The sequence below is a fragment of the Aegilops tauschii genome, chromosome 3 (genome assembly GCF_002575655.3).
Source record: "Aegilops tauschii subsp. strangulata cultivar AL8/78 chromosome 3, Aet v6.0, whole genome shotgun sequence".
In the NCBI taxonomy this organism is placed as follows: domain Eukaryota; kingdom Viridiplantae; phylum Streptophyta; class Magnoliopsida; order Poales; family Poaceae; genus Aegilops; species Aegilops tauschii.
Window position 1 is genome coordinate 39061210 of NC_053037.3, and position 17032 is coordinate 39078241.

The window sequence follows — 17032 nt, forward strand, 5'->3', positions numbered from 1 at the left end:
GACTTATACATGTTCCTATGACTATGAGATTATGCAACTCCCGTTTACCGGAGGAACACTTTGTGTGCTACCAAACGTCACAACATAAATGGGTGATTATAAAGGTGCTCTACAGGTGTCTCCAAAGGTACTTGTTGGGTTGGCGTATTTCGAGATTAGGATTTGTCACTCCGATTGTCGGAGAGGTATCTCTGGGCCCACTCGGTAATGCACATCACTATAAGCCTTGCAAGCATTGTGACTAATGAGTTAGTTGCGGGATGATGTATTACGGAACGAGTAAAGAGACTTGCCGGTAACGAGATAGAACTAGGTATCGAGATACCGACGATCGAATCTCGGGCAAGTAACATACCGATGACAAAGGGAACAACGTATGTTGTTATGCGGTTTGACCGATAAAGATCTTCGTAGAATATGTAGGAACTAATATGAGCATCCAGGTTCCGCTATTGGTTATTGACCGGAGAGGTGTCTCGGTCATGTCTACATAGTTCTCGAACCCGTAGGGTCCGCACGCTTAACGTTACGGTGACAGTTATATTATGAGTTTATATGTTTTGATGTACCGAAGGTTGTTCGGAGTCCCGGATGTGATCACGGACATGACGAGGAGTCTCGAAATGGTCGAGACATAAAGATTGATATATTGGACGACTATATTCGGACACCGGAAGTGTTCCGGAGAAGTTTCCGATAAAACCGGAGTGCCGGAGGGGTTACCGGAACCCCCGGGGAAGTATTGGGCCTTAGTGGGCCTTGAGGGGAGAGAGAGGGCAGCAGCCAGGAGGTGGCGCGCCCCCTCCCATGAGGAGTCTGAATTGGACTAGGGGAGGGGGGCGCAGCCCCTCTTTCCCTCTCCCTCTCCCTCTCTTTCCTTCCCCCCCTCTTCCTAGTTGGACTAGGAAAGGGGAGTCCTACTCCTACTAGGAGGAGGACTTCCCCCTCTCCTTGGCGCGCCCAGGGCAGCCGGCCTCCCCCTTGCTCCTTTATATACGGGGGCAGGGGGGCACCTCTACACACATCTGGATATACGATATTTTAGCCGTGTGCGGTGCCCCCCTCCACCATATTACACCTCGATAATACCGTTGCGGAGCTTAGGCGAAGCCCTGCGTCGGTGGAACATCATCATAGTCACCATGCCGTCGTGCTGACGAAACTCTCCCTCAACACTCGGCTGGATCGGAGTTCGAGGGACGTCATCGAACTGAACGTGTGCTGAACTCGGAGGTGCCGTGCGTTCGGTACTTGATCGGTCGGATCGTGAAGACGTACGACTACATCAACCGCGTTGTGATAACGCTTCCGCTATCGGTCTACGAGGGTACGTGGACAACACTCTCCCCTCTCGTTGCTATGCATCACCATGATCTTGCGTGTGCGTAGGATTTTTTTTTGAAATTACTACGTTCCCCAACAGTTTAGTTGATATGGATCACGTGATCACTTAGATGATTAGAGGGATGTCTATCTAAGTGGGAGTTCTTAAGTAATATGATTAATAGAACTTTAATTTATCATGAACTTAGTCCTCGTAGTATTAGCATATCTATGTTGTAGATCAATAGCTCGCGTTTAGCTCCCCTGTTTTATTTTTATATGTTCCTAGAGAAACTAAGTTGAAAGATGTTAGTAGCAATGATGCGGATTGGATCCGTGATCTGAGGATTATCCTCATTGCTGCACAGAAGAATTATGTCCTTGATGCACCGCTAGGTGACAGACTGATTGCAGGAGAAAATGCAGACGTTATGAACGTTTGGCAAGCTCGATATGATGACTACTTGATAGTTTAGTGCACCATGCTTTACGGCGTAGAATCGGGGCTTCAAAGACGTTTTTGAAACGCCATGGAGCATATGAGATGTTCCAAGAGTTGAAATTAGTATTTCAGACTCATGCCCATGTCGAAAGGTATGAGACCTTTGACAAGAACTTTGCCTACAAGATGGAGGGGAGTAGCTCAGCTAGTGAGGATGTGCTCAGAATGTCTAAGTACTACAATCACTTGAATCAAGTGGGAGTTAATCTTCCACATAAGATAGTGATTTACAGAGTTCTCTAGTCACTATCACCAAGTTACTAGAACTTCATCATGAACTATAATATGCAAGGGATAACGGAAACGATTCCCAAGCTCTTCGCGATGCTAAAATCGGCTAAGGTAGAAATCAAGAAAAACATCAAGTGTTGATGGTTGACAAGACCACTAGTTTCAAAAAAAGGGCAAAGGGAAGAAGGGGAACTTCAAGAAGAACGGCAAGCAAGTTGCTGCTCAAGTGAAGAAGCCCAAGTTTAGACCTAAGCCTAAGACTAAGTGCTTCTACTACAAAGGGTCTGGTCACTGGAAGTGGAACTGCCCCAAGTATTTGGCGGATAAGAAGTATGGCAAAGTAAACAAAGGTATTTTTGATATCCATGTTATTGATGTGTACTTTACTAGTATTTATAGTAACCCCTTGGTATTTGATACTAGTTCAGTTGCTAAGATTAGTAACTCGAAACGGGAGTTGCAGAATGAACAGAAACTAGTTAAGGGCGAGGTGACGATGTGTTTTGGAAATAGTTCCAAGATTGATATGATCATCATCTTACACTCCCTATACTTTTGGGATTAGTGTTGAACCTAAATAAGTGTTATTTGGTGTTTGCGTTGAGCATAAATATGATTTGATCATGTTTATTGCAATACGGTTATTCATTTAAGTTGGAGAATAATTGTTGTTCTGGTTACATGAATAAAACCTTCTATGGTCATACACCCAATGAAATGGTTTGTTGGATCTCGATCATAGTGTACACATATTCATAATATTGAAGCCAGAAGATGCAAAGTTAATAATGATAGTGCAACTTACTTGTGGCACTGCCGTTTAGGTCATATTGGTGTAAAGCGCATGAAGAAACTCCATGCTGATGGGATTTTGGAATCACTTGATTATGAATCACTTGATGCTTGCGAACCATGCCTTATGGGCAAGATGACTAAGACTCCGTTCTCCGGAACAGCGGAGCGAGCAACTGACTTATTGGAAATAATACATACTGATGTATGCGATCCGATGAGTGTTGAGGCTCGCGGCGGGTATCGTTATTTTCTGACCTTCAGAGATGATTTAAGCAGATATGGGTATATCTACTTGATGAAACATAAGTCTGAAACATTTGAAAAGTTCATATAATTTCAGAGTGAAGTGGGAAATCATCGTAACAAGAAAAAATAAAGTTTCTACGATCTGATCATGGAGGAGAATATTTGAGTCACAAGTTTGATCTTCATTTGAAACAATGCGGAATAGTTTCACAACTCACGCCACACGGAACACCACAGCGTAATGGTGTGTCCGAACGTCGTAACCGCACTTTATTAGATATGGTGCGATCTATGATGTCTCTTACTGATTTACCGCTATCGTTTTGGGGTTATGCATTAGAGACAGCTGCATTCACGTTAAATAGGGCACCATCTAAAATCCGTTGAAACGACACCTTATGCACTGTGGTTTGGCAAGAAACCAAAGTTGTCGTTTCTTAAAGTTTAGGGTTGCGATGCTTATGTGAAAAAGCTTTAACCTGATAAGCTCGAACCCAAATCGGAGAAATGTGTCTTCATAGGATACCCAAAGGAGACTGCTGGGTACACCTTCTATCACAGATCCGAAGGCAAGACATTCGTTGCTAAGAATGAATCCTTTCTAGAGAAGGAGTTTCTCTCGAAAGAAGTGAGTGGGAGGAAAGTAGAACTTGATGATGTAACTATACCTACTCCCTTATTGGAAAGTAGTTCATCACAGAAATCTGTTCCTGTGATTCCTACACCAATTAGTGAGGAAGCTAATGATGATGATCATGTAACTTCAGATCAAGTTACTACCGAACCTCGTAGGTCAACTAGAGTAAGATCCGCACCAGAGTGGTACGGTAATCCTATTCTGGAGGTCATGTTACTTGACCATGACAAACCTACGAACTATGAGGAAGCGATGATGAGCCCAGATTCCACGAAATGGCTTGAGGCCATAAAATCTGAGATGGGATCCATGTATGAGAACAAAGTGTGGACTTTGGTTGACTTTCCCGACGATCGGCAAGCCATAGAAAATAAATGGATGTTCAAGAGGACGACGGACGCCGATAGTAGTGTTACTATCTACAAAGCTAGACTTGTCGAAAAGGGTTTTTGACAAAGTTCAAGGTGTTGACTGCGATGAGATTTTGTCACTCGTAGCGATGCTTAAGTTTGTCTGAATCATGTTAAGAAATTGCCACATTTTATGAAATCTGGCAAATGGATGTCAAAACTACATTCCTTAATGGATTTCTTAAAGAAGAGTTGTATATGATGCAACCAGAAGGTTTTGTCGATCCTAAAGGTGCTAACAAAATGTGCAAGCTCCAACGAACCATCTATGGACTGGTGCAAGCATCTCGGAGTTCGAATATACGCTTTGATGAGTTGATCAAAGCATATAGTTTTATACAGACTTACGGTGAAGCCTGTATTTACAAGAAAGTGAGTGGGAGGACTACAGCATTTCTGATAAATATATGTGAATGACATATTGTTGATCGAAAATAATGTAGAATTTTCTGGAAAGCATAAATCAGTATTTGAAAGGAGTTTTTCAAACAAAGACCTCGGTGAAGCTGCTTACATATTGAGCATCAAGATCTATAGAGATAGATCAAGACGCTTGATAAGTTTTTTCAATGAATACATACCTTGACAGGATTTTTAAGTAGTTCAAAATGGAACAATCAAAGAAAGAGTTCTTGCCTGTGTTACAAGGTGTGAAATTGAGTAAGACTCAAAGCCCGACGACGAAAGAAGATAGAAAGATAATGAAAGCCATTCCTATGCCTCAGCCATAGGTTCTATAAAGTATGCCATGATGTGTACTAAATCTATTGTATACCCTACACTGAGTTTGGCAAGGGAGTACAATAGTGATCTAGGAGTAGATCACTGAACAGTGGTCAAAATTATCCTTAGTGGAATAAGGATATGTTTCTTGATTATGGAGGTGACAAAAGGTTCATCGTAAAGAGTTATGTCGATGCAAGCTTTGACACAGATCTGGATGACTCTAAGTCTCGATCTAGATACATATTGAAAGTGGGAACAATTAGCTAGAGTAGCTCCGTGCAGAGCATTGTTGACATAGAAATTTGCAAAATACATACGGATCTGAATGTGGCAGACCCGTTGACTAAATTTCTCTCACAAGAAAAACATGATCACACCTTAGTACTCTTTGGGTGTTAATCACATAAGCGATGTGAACTAGATTATTGACTCTAGTAAACCCTTTGGGTGTTGGTCACATGACGATAAGAACTATGTGTGTTAATCACATGGTGATGTGAACTATTGGTGTTAAATCACATGGCGATGTGAACTAGATTATTGACTCTAGTGCAAGTGGGAGACTGAAGGAAATATGCCCTAGAGGCAATAATAAAGTTATTATTTATTTCCTTATTTCACGATAAATGTTTATTATCCAGGCTAGAATTTTATTAACCGGAAACGTAATACATGTGTGAATACATAGACAAACAGAGTGTCACTAGTATGCCTCTACTTGACTAGCTCGTTGATCAAAGATGGTTATGTTTCCTATCCATAGACATGAGTTGTCATTTGATAAACGGGATCACATCATTAGGAGAATGATGTGATTGACTTGACCCATTCCGTTAGCTTAGCACTTGATCGTTTAGTATGTTGCTATTGCTTTCTTCATGACTTATAAGTGTTCCTATGACTATGAGATTATGCAACTCCCGAATACCGGAGGAACACTTTGTGTGCTACCAAACGCCACAACGTAACTGGGTGATTATAAAGGTGCTCTACAGGTGTCTCCGATGGTACTTATTGAGTTGGTATAGATTAAGATTAGGATTTGTCACTCCGATTGTCGGAGAGGTATCTCTGGGCCCTCTCGGTCACTACTAGAAAAACGGCTATAGCTAATATGGACACTAATGGCGCACCATGTATGTGGTGGGCCACGGCTATATAGCAGTGGCGCACTAGATATAGGTGCGCCATTAGTGGCCATATTACTAATGGCGCACCTGGTGTGTCGTGCGCCATTACTAGTTTTGTCCTGGCCCCTCACCCTTCCCGGACTTAGCAGTGGCGCACCAGGGGATAGTGCGCCATTACTAGTTTTAACTAATAATGGCGCACCATTCTTTTTTCAAAACTAGTAATGGCGCACCACACACCAGGTGCGCCATTAGTAACCCTTGTTACCAATGGCGCATTCTTAGGAGGTGCGCCATTGGTAACCTGGGAGCAGCTAGATATTTTTGACAGCCACCTACCACACTCACTTTCCCCACTTCATTCTCTCCACCTCTACCAAGCTTGGTCTCGGCTGCCTCCTCCTCCTCACCTCATTTGCACCATAGATTCACCCAAATTAAGTGGTTAAATTTCCTTTTTTTGATAGGTAAGTAAGGGGAAAGCTTTATTTATGTTCTAGATCTACTTTTTTCTCCCTCCAACGTACAAACTTTTTATGGCCTAGATCTAGGTATGTTTGTGGTGTTGCATATGTTTGTGTTTGCAGGTACCGGTATTTGAAATGCGATAGTTGCCAATATTTTGCCGGAATGTTGATTCATTTCCGTTTCGGCGAGAATTTGGCACTATGCATTCTTTTTGGTCCTATTTTTAGGCAAAGTCATGCCAAAAACATTTTGGTTCTGAAATATCGTTTTGCTCTACCCCGCAGGCGACCATGGTCCGCACGATGACCGAAGGCATCGTGAATAGGTTTTTGAGCTCCGCGAAGGCCGAGATGCTTCAAAAGAACGAGACAGAGATAAGATGTCCGTGTCGAAGATGCAAGCTGAAGAGCCTTCTGGACCCGGATTCCAGACAGCTGGTGCGGGACCACCTTCTCGTGCGTGGTTTCATGGATGGCTATCGGTGACAAGGTGATGAAGATGATTATGAAGTCGTCCATGGGGGCCGGGCAAGAAATAAGGAAGGGCAGCAAGACAATAGCGGCGAGGGCGGGCGAGAAGACGAAGAATCTCCAGGACATGATCACGAAGTAGATGCAGGACACAGTCATCATGTAGAAGATGAGGAAGATCAAGACGAAGGGCATGATCATGAAGATGAAGATGCCGGAGTAGACGACGATGGACCATCGATGGGCTGGGTGCAGGACCCTCATATTCAAGAGCTGCTTCTCAAGCAGACGGGTAACGCAAGAGCTGCCGCCCGAGAGAAAGCCAAGCTGGATCAACTGGAGATAGACGCAGTTACTCCACTGTATGAAGGATGCAGGCCCAAGGATACCCGCCTGAAAGTAACGCTCATGGCTCTAGAGATGAAGGTAAAACACAAAATGACCGACGCATGCTTCGACGAGAACATGTCATTCTGGCACGAACGTCTTCCCAAGGGGAACAAGTGCCCGACCAGTTTCGAGGAGGTGAAGAAAATCGTGTGTCCTCTGGATTTACCGCACGTGAAATACCATGTGTGCATGAACGATTGCATCATTTATCGGGACAAGCACGCGGAGTCTACCATATGTCTGGTGTGCGGCGTCACTCGATACAAGAAGAGGAATAAAGCTCCTCGAAAAGTGGTGCGGTACTTTCCGATCACTCCTCGTCTACAGCGGTATTTCGCGGACCCTAAGCTAGCAATGCTCTTGCGTTGGCACGCGGATAGGGAGGAGAAGAAGCGAGAAGATGACGGAAATGATCCGGAGATAAATAAAAAAGACAAGATGCTGAGTCACCCTAAGGATGCGAGCCAGTGGCAAGCGTTGAACTTCGAACACCCAGAATTTGGGGATGATCCAAGGAACATCGTGCTGGGCGCGAGCACCGATGGAGTCAATCCGTTTGGCAGCCAGAGAAGCACACATAGCACCTGGCCTGTGTTTGTGTGGATGTACAACCATCCCCCTTGGATGTGCATGAAGAGGAAGTACATTCACATGAGTATGCTAATTGAAGGGCCGAAACAACCAGGGAATGACATCAATCTGTATCTGGGGCTGCTGAAAGAGGAGCTAGACACGGTGTGGAAAACGCCAGCCAATACGTGGGACGCCGCAGCGAAAGAATATTTCCCTATGAGAGCCGCACTGCTCACGACGGTGCACGACTATCTCGGTTACGGATATGTTGCGGGGCAGGTGGTCCACGGATTTGTGCATGCGTCAGGTGCATGGATGACACAATGTATCGCCAGCTAGATAGAGATCCCGGGTCTTCGAAAACCGTGTTCATGGGACATCGAAGGTGGCTTCGCGACGATGACGCACAGAGAAAACGCAAGGATCTGTTCGATGGTGAAACCGAAGCCCGAAGACCCCCACGTACGAGGAGCGGCGAGAAAATAGACGAGCTGTTGAAAAATTGGAAAGAGTGCCCACCGCCGGGAAAGAAGCGAAAGGTGCCAGAGCCGCTGCTGATGTGATGACCCTCAGCGCCTGCTTAAACTGGTCCATGCTTTGGCCGAAGAGCCAGATTCATTTGGGGGCGGGGGACACCACCCCACAGACAACACTGCCAGTCGTGCCGGCGCCAAGCCATGGCAAGACTGCCGCAACGCTACCGCCGTCAGTTGATCCGGACATGCATATGGCATAGGATCCGGACAACGACGACGGTACATTTTCCAACGTCGATAAGTACATCAACGAACATGGGTACGATGACGAATTCTTGGGGCGTCCTTCTCAAGAACTCAAACCTGCAAAAGACGATCGCGATCTAGCTGGTACCGCGGAGAAACCCAATTGCAACAGGCGTCATCTGGCATTCAGTTCTCAGGAGACGCCTCCAGCTGCCGCCTTCACCGAGACTCAAATAGCCGAGGTGCAAAATATTATCAGCCCCAACACACTCAAGAAGGTGGTCTCTGAGCAGAACTCGATCTCATTACAGCAGAAGAAGCAGAAGGGACGGAAAAGAAAAAATAACAAGGGTGCGAGCCAGACAGGCCACCAATACATAAGGATATCTCGAGGAGGGTGCATGTGGTGGGTAGGCCGATGCTACCGACTAATCTGCTCAATGCTGCAATCGGTGCTATGCGGAGTCTGCATGACTGTGTTCTTTCTATGGAGAAGCGGCGTCTCTCCGAGAATGATGTGGCATACCTGGTTTTCGTGGCCAAGGTTCCAGAGAGCAAGGGCTTTGTCGATAGCACCATCGGGCGTATGATCGTCCTGCGGTTTGATGACATCTTCGCTATGTTTAACCTTCATCCGTTGCACTACACCTTCATTCGGCTATTTTCGCCCAGTATGGAGATGCAGATCATTAGAGACAAGACCCCGGACATTGTGATGGTCGACCCCTTCTACATGCGTGCCAAGATCTTGGGCAGCGCTAGGGACCGGCAAGTCGCGAGTTCATAGCTCGAAGGCGTCATTCTGGAGAACCTAGATAAGGATAACTTCCTCGTGTCTTACTTTTCCGAGTAAGTCATCCCCTCACCGCCCCGTAACATATGATTTCTTAGATTTCGATCGTTTTTTTCTAACATTCCGTGTTTTGTGCAGTGACACACATTGCACACTCAGCCTCTTAAGCCCGAAATATTCCATGGCCACGTATTTCGACTCTGACCGTCAGTCGAAGAAAGACTACACAAATATCAAGAAAGTTCTTGATGATGCTCTCCCCGGCTACGCCAAATCTGGAGGCACCTTCAGGAGGCCAATTTGTAGGTACGGCAAGCACGTGTTCACCCACGTAACGACGTTCCCCTGCGTGAAGCAGCCGCCTGGCAGTCAGAAGGATGCCTACTATGCCCTCCATCACATGCGGGCGATCGTACGGGACCATAATCACCTTATGCTACCAAATAATCTCAAAGATTGGGCCGCACGCTTGTCAGCAATCCAGGACGAGGACATCAGACAAGAATTCTTTCGCATCCAGTCGGAGTTTGCGGAAATCATCTATCAAGATGTCCTTCGTACCTCGGGGCAGTTCTACCTCAAATATCAACCATCCAACAGTGAAATAGAAAGAACGCTACAAATGCAGGCTGACAACGACCGCACATTCATGACCATGATGAAAGACGGCGGCTTCATCCACGCTCTGGTCCCGGAGTCGAGTCGAAAGTATTGATGCTATGTAGTTCTGAAATATCGATTAGCTCATGTTGTAATTAAACTTTAATGAACTTGTATGCCTCTTTAGTTTGGACAGTCGTTCAACTTATATGTAATACATGCTATTTATTAGTAGGACCATGAATCGTGCTATTAATGTCTTGCTTTTCTCTTCCGATCCTTTTGTTGCATACTTATATATTGCTTATATATTATCTGTGAATTGCTACTAATGTTTTGTTTGTCTAGTGCATAGAGATGCCGTCGTATGTCATGTACAAGGGTGAGGTCCCCGGAGTCTACGACGACTGGGAGGAGTGTCAGAGACAGGTTCACCGTTTCAGCGGTAACAGTTACAAAGGGTACACCACTAGGGCGGAGGCGGAAGCTAGATACGCGCGCTATCTAGCGGGAGAGAGGAGGGAGCGGAGGAGGAACCAGATGAAGATCAGTTTCATCGCGATGATGCTCATCGTGACCGCAACCCTCTTCTATGTGATGGTAGTTTAGATATCGACTTGTAATGTGAAGACAAACTCTCTACTCGCGGTCTCGAGACTTGTAATGTGAAGACAAACTCGCTACTCGCGGTCTCAAGACTTGTAATGTTCTAACTTTGTTCGGTATTTTGAATTCGGAGACTAATATGATGAATTGTATTCGAAGACTAATCTTCTATTGTATTCGATAAATCTGTTGTTTATATGTTGTGCTGTTTATTCTGTGCTGTAATGTATTTTGTAACCTGTGCAAATATAAGAAAAGCAAAAAACAAATTCCTAATATTCATAGTAGTGGCGCACCATATTGCACTTTCGTGGCGCACAGAAATAAACACACCAGTGGCACATTATCTAAAAAGTGCGCCATTAGTAACCCAGAGCACAAGGTACACATGGCCCCTTGGAGTAACAGCAGCGGCGCACTTCTGGGCCTAGTAATGGCGCACTTTAGCTGCGCCATTAGTGTCTGGGATAGTAATGGCGCATCAGGTGGTGCGCCACTGTTATGTAGATTAACAGTGGCGCACCAGGCATGCGCCATTACTATTTATTAGTAGTGGCGTGGTAATAGTGGCGCACCAATAGTGCGCCATTAATAGCCAAAATAGATGCGCCACTAACAGCCTTTTTTGTAGTAGTGGGTAATGCACATTAGTATAAGCTTTGCAAGCAATGCAACTAATGAGTTAGTTGCGGGATGATGTATTATGGTACGAGTAAAGAGACTTACCGGTAACGAGATTGAACTAGGTATTGAGATAGCGACGATCGAATCTCGGGCAAGTAACATACCGATGACAAAGGGAACAACGCATGTTGTTATGCGGTTTGACCGATAAAGATCTTCGTAGAATATGTAGGAGCCAATATGACCATCCAGGTTCCGCTATTGATTATTGACCGGAAACGAGTCTCGGTCATGTCTACATAGTTCTCGAACCCGTAGGGTCCGCACGCTTAAAGTTCAGTGACGATCGGTATTATGAGTTTATTTGTTTTGATGTACCGAAGGTAGTTCGGAGTCCCGGATGTGATCACGGACATGACGAGGAGTCTTGAAATGGCCGAGACGTAAAGATTGATATATTGGACGGCTATATTCGGACACCGGAAATGTTCCGGATGGTTTCGGAGAAAACCAGAGTGCCGGAGGGGTTACCGGAGCCCCCCGGGGAAGTATTGGGCCTTAGTGGGCCTGAGGGGAGAGAGAGGGCAGCAGCCCAGGAGGTGGCGCGCCCCTCCCATGAGGAGTCCGAATTGGACTAGGGGAGGGGGGCGCGGCCCCTCTTTCCCTCTCCCTCTCCCTCTCTTTCCTTCCCCCCTTCCCTCTTCCTAGTTGGACTAGGAAAGGATGAATCCTCTTCCTAGTAGGAAGAGGATTCCTCCTCTCCTTGGGGCGCACCAAGGCTGGCTGGCCTCCCCCCTTGCTCCTTTATATACGGGGGCGGGGGGGGGGGGGGCACCCAAAGACACACAAGTTGATTGTTCCAAGCCGTGTGCGGTGCCCCCTCCACCATAATCCACCTCGGTCATATCGTAGCGGTGCTTAGGCGAAGCCCTGTGTTGGTAGCATCATCATCACCGTCATCACCCCGTCGTGCTGACGGAACTCTCCCTCGAAGCTCTGCTGGATCGGAGTTCGTGGGACGAAATCGAGTTGAACGTGTGTTGAACTCGGAGGTGCCGTGCGCTCGGTACTTGGATCGGTCGGACCGTGAAGACGTACGACTACATCAACCGCGTTGTTCTAATGCTTCCGCTTTCGGTCTACGAGGGTACGTGGACAACACTCTCCCCTCTCGTTGCTATGCATCACCATGATCTGCGTGTGCGTAGGATTTTTTTTTTGAAATTACTACGTTCCCCAACATATATAGGCATATCTCTATATTTGGTAGACTATGATTTGTAAACATCTCCTTCCTTATCTCTAGCAGAGCCTTCTTGCCCTCCATGCCTTGGGCTCTATAGGGTCAATACAACATGCACCATCTTACACCAATTCTCTCCTCTCTAATACTCATACACTCAGTCATACTTTCGGATTACTATTGTATTTACTAGTAAATGAGTAATGTGGCATGGTATCTGACCAATGTGTATGGACCAAGTAGTACTGATGGCAAGATTAAATTTTCCAACTGGATATATAACCCGGATACTAGTAATATTGAAACATGGATTATCATGGGAGACTATATAAGGGGCCCCCAGAACTGAAACAGACATGGACGTGATGACAATAATATGCTTCTTTTCAACTCTATTATTCAACAACATGATTTGGTTGAGATACCCTTTAAAGGTAGGACTTTTACCTCGAGTAATATGTAGGGTAACCCCCTTCTTAAATAAACTGGATTGGGTCTTTACCGCTCCATCCTGGACCACTTCATATCCCAATACTATGGCTATTTCGCCTTTTAGAGTTACTTCTGATTATGTATCCATGAAAGTGCAAAATTGATAATAAAATCCCTTGAACTAGAAGTGGATTTGAGGAATTCTGGACTGATTTTGAGGGATTCTTGGATGTGGTTGAACTTGCTTGGAACAACACTACTCTTTTCAGCAACTCTGCTAAAGATCTAGTGGCTAGATTTAAAGACACTATAAGAGAATTAAATTAAAGCAATGGAGCAAAAACCTATCCAACCTCGACAAGATGATTGAAAAGCAAGTACAGCTTCAACTTTGCCTATGATGGATGGTCTGGAAAAAAAGAAACCCCTCTTTACATGAATTTAACTTTAGGAAATTAGAAAAGAAACAACTAGTAAACTCTACAATTAAAGGGAAGTTATTTACGTCGCCTTCCCTCCACCCTTTGGGTTTCTATTGGGTTTTTTATTAACCCCAACTGATGTACTAACTTGGAATAATATAAACCAAATCGATACTTTCCCAAAACCATGTAATGCTTAACTCATTTAAATCAAATCAATCTTATAAAAAAACTCAACTACAAAATTTGCCTTGCCTTTCTCTACCCATACTCAAATCAAATTAAATATTTCTCCCTCCGATCTATATTAATTGTCACTTATTTAGTACAATTTTATATTAAATCATCGACAATTAATATAGATATGAGAGTGTGCCAAAATCTAGAATATGATTTATGTAAGGTATATGTGGAACAGACTGATGTTAAATCACTAGGATATGTATGCTACAGTTGCAACGCACAAGCTTTTTTGCTAGTAAAGCAATGGTGGCTCATATAGATTCATAGCCTTACCCTTGGCAAGCTCGCTAGCCTAGCCGGCACACAACAAACCCAACAAATCCCTCGCTTGCTAATTAGCTTGGTTGGGCCGGAACAATGCAAACAGAACAGGCCAATCAAAATGAAAACATAATGACCAACACCAAGCTACCCTACGCGATTCAACTAAAGAAAAACTACCCTACGCGATGAGAAACCTGCTAGCTTCAAGTTTACAACTCCAAAGGAAAATGACCAACACCAACGCACATAATTTCTCAGTTTTCCTCATCTACTAATCACTCATCCTAAACAAGGAACAAGTGCACGAGAACAGGACTTCAACAAAGATGCGTAAAAATTTGAAAATAAGTACATCTGTGTAAAGGAGGTGTAGCGATTCGATGACGAAACATTTTCTAAACATAAAAACACCAAAGAATAGGGAAGTGTTTTCATCACTTCATTGCAAGCGAGGTGAACTCGATGCAGTAAAGCTTGAGGTCCTCGCATTGGTGACGCCATGCCAGCTCCAGCATGCTTAAGACATTGTCTTTCGTAATGAGATGGGCGAGCAAGTTCTCGCACATGGCCCTCATCCTCTCCAGGCGAAACCGGCATGCCGCCGCAAGACCTTCTTCGGCTGCTACCGCATCATCCACAGGAAGCAGCTCGTCGGTATAGACAAAGTGGAGCACTGCCCTGAGGACAGCGGCCTTCATATCGTCGATCCGTATGACCCAATTGGACGTCTCCACCGCTACCGTTTCGAACAGAACTGGTGACCGCATGGCAATGATGAGCCAGTGTGCGTGAATCTTGCTCTCCTCAACCATGAACGTCACGTTCGACCATTGCCCACTCACCATCAGTTGCTCGAGGTGCCACGCAATGTTGGACGGCGGCACAACTATCATGGATTTAGCGATGGTGGTGCTAGTACTAGTAGTGCATGCCTCCTTGTGGACGTCAAGGTCACAATGTATGGTAAGGGAGCCATCGTGTCCTACGTAGTGTGACTTTGCAGAATTCACGGCGATGAACTTCTAAAATCCTGAGGTTCGATGTGACTTTGTAAAAGTATCTTCTGAACCAAGCACCATCGACGGTGATTTGCCGTTAGGGTCATCGATCCGGAACCTGTTCGACGACTTGACTGTAGCAGTTCCAGGATCAGTGCATAGACAGAGGTAGACGGATATGTGCTCTTCAACATCATATCCAGACGGGTACACATTTATCTTCCAGTCGTAACCGCCTACCTTGAATACGTCGGAAGTCATTACTTGACTAACACGGTATCTCGTTTGCAAAGAGCTAAAGATGGGGATTCTGAACTCATGCGTACCGCGGACTACATCCGACAAATTATATCTGGATGTGCTCTTCTCTTGTGCTGGTGGTCGAGTGCTACTGGAGGAAGAAGGGTGGTTGGCCATGAGCTACTCTCTCACTGACCTCAATTATAAAAGAGCTGCATGTTTCTTTGAGCTCCTCATACTCCTTGGTCGTCCTCACCGCGTTGTACACATCAGGATCAGACGGTATGTACTTGATGCAGGAATCCTGGAGCTGATAGCACCTTTGGCGGCCTCGCACCAGCAGTAACGTCTTCATGACAGTGGCCACATTGATGCACTCCGACAGTATGTTCTCGCACATGAGCCTCAGCCTCTCGAGATCATACCGATCAGCTGCCACAAGGAGTTTGCGGGCGAGGGACATGTATTCCTCTTTAAAATTATTATTAAGGGGGCTTCTTGATTCCACATGGTTGATTGGCTTCATGGGAAGCTCGTCAGTGTAGATGAACCGGATCATGGCCCTAAATGTGGAGGCATCTATGTCGTCTATCCTTATTCGGCTTGTGGTGCTCTCCTTCGCGTCACCAAAGAGCTCCGTGGCAAAGACCGGCGACCGCATCGCAAGCACAAGCCTGTGCGCACGGAACTCAGTAGCCTCTACGAGGAAGGTGACGTCGGATAACTTGGGGTACTTCTCCAGAAGTAGCAGAAGCTGCTGAAAATCCCGTGGGATGGTCGGCGCCGGCACCACAGAGACCAAGCACTTCCTGGTCTCCGCGGCGGTCTGGGTATCCTCTTGGAGAATGTCGACGGTGCAGATGATGGTGGGGCGGTCATCGTCGGTGACGTAGCGCTCCTCGTGCCCACGGAACGCATCCGGTAGCGACAGCTTCCAGCTCATACCGGCAAATATTCTCCTGCAGAATCTGTGGGCGGCGTCGCTTCGCCACACGGCGGGCGGCCACCGGCCAAGCGGGTCGTCGATCTGAAGGCTGGCCGTGGCGATGACATCCTTGGTAATGGTTTTGGTGAGCAGCTCCAGGGTGATGGATGTGAGGTGACCTTGAACACCGAAGGTGCAGACGAGGTCCCAGGTGTAGTTGCCGACCTGAAAGGCGGCAGACTTGATCAAGGGGTCACTCCCGGGGCCGTCGGCATAGAAGGGGTCGAAATATGATTGCCGCCTTGTTGGTGAGACGGGCGAACGGCTTACGCTCGCTGTAGCCGACGATGTGAAACTCGTGCGTGCCACGGACGACCGCCGACCTGTGCGTCGACGCCGTGCATTGCGGCGCAGACGCCATGGCTAGAGATCGATGAGAGGATGCAGCCGCTCGGGAGAAGCCCACCAGAAACGAACGCATATATATGCCGCAACACATGACTTCGGAGGCGGAAATATCGGAAGCAAATTAACAACCACGCCTAAATATAAGTGGACTGTACAACTTGACGTCACGAATACATGATGATATACTAGCAAACATACTCGTGCGTTATAACGGAACAAAAAATCATATGCTATTTTTTTCCTAGCACAATAAGCGCGACTCAAGATCCCTCCATAGGTCCACATTATCTATTTAAATATAGCGTCTCATTTATGTTGTCGCTTATCCTTCCTCCCACCTCGAGGGACCATGGTCACGGTGTGCACGTGATCACAATGCGTTCGAACGTGGTCAATTCTAAAGGTGATGATCTTGGACCGCAGTCACCGCACGCACATGGCACACCTGTCATTGAACCACGTTATCACAAGTGAACGTCTAACAATTTTAAAACTAATCTCGTCGAGCTTGACATCACGACCACGTTTCCCGAGCTACGTCCTACACCCACTAGTAGAAAAAGGGCCTTTAGTCCCGGTTCTGGAACTGGGACTAAAGGGTCGTTACTAAA

General features: G+C 45.9%; 1 pseudogene; it reads right to left on the minus strand.

Annotated features, from left to right (window-relative positions):
* Positions 1 to 13619: 13619 nt before the first annotated feature.
* Positions 13620 to 16434, minus strand: LOC109749202 (BTB/POZ and MATH domain-containing protein 2-like; annotated as a pseudogene).
* Positions 16435 to 17032: the final 598 nt, after the last annotated feature.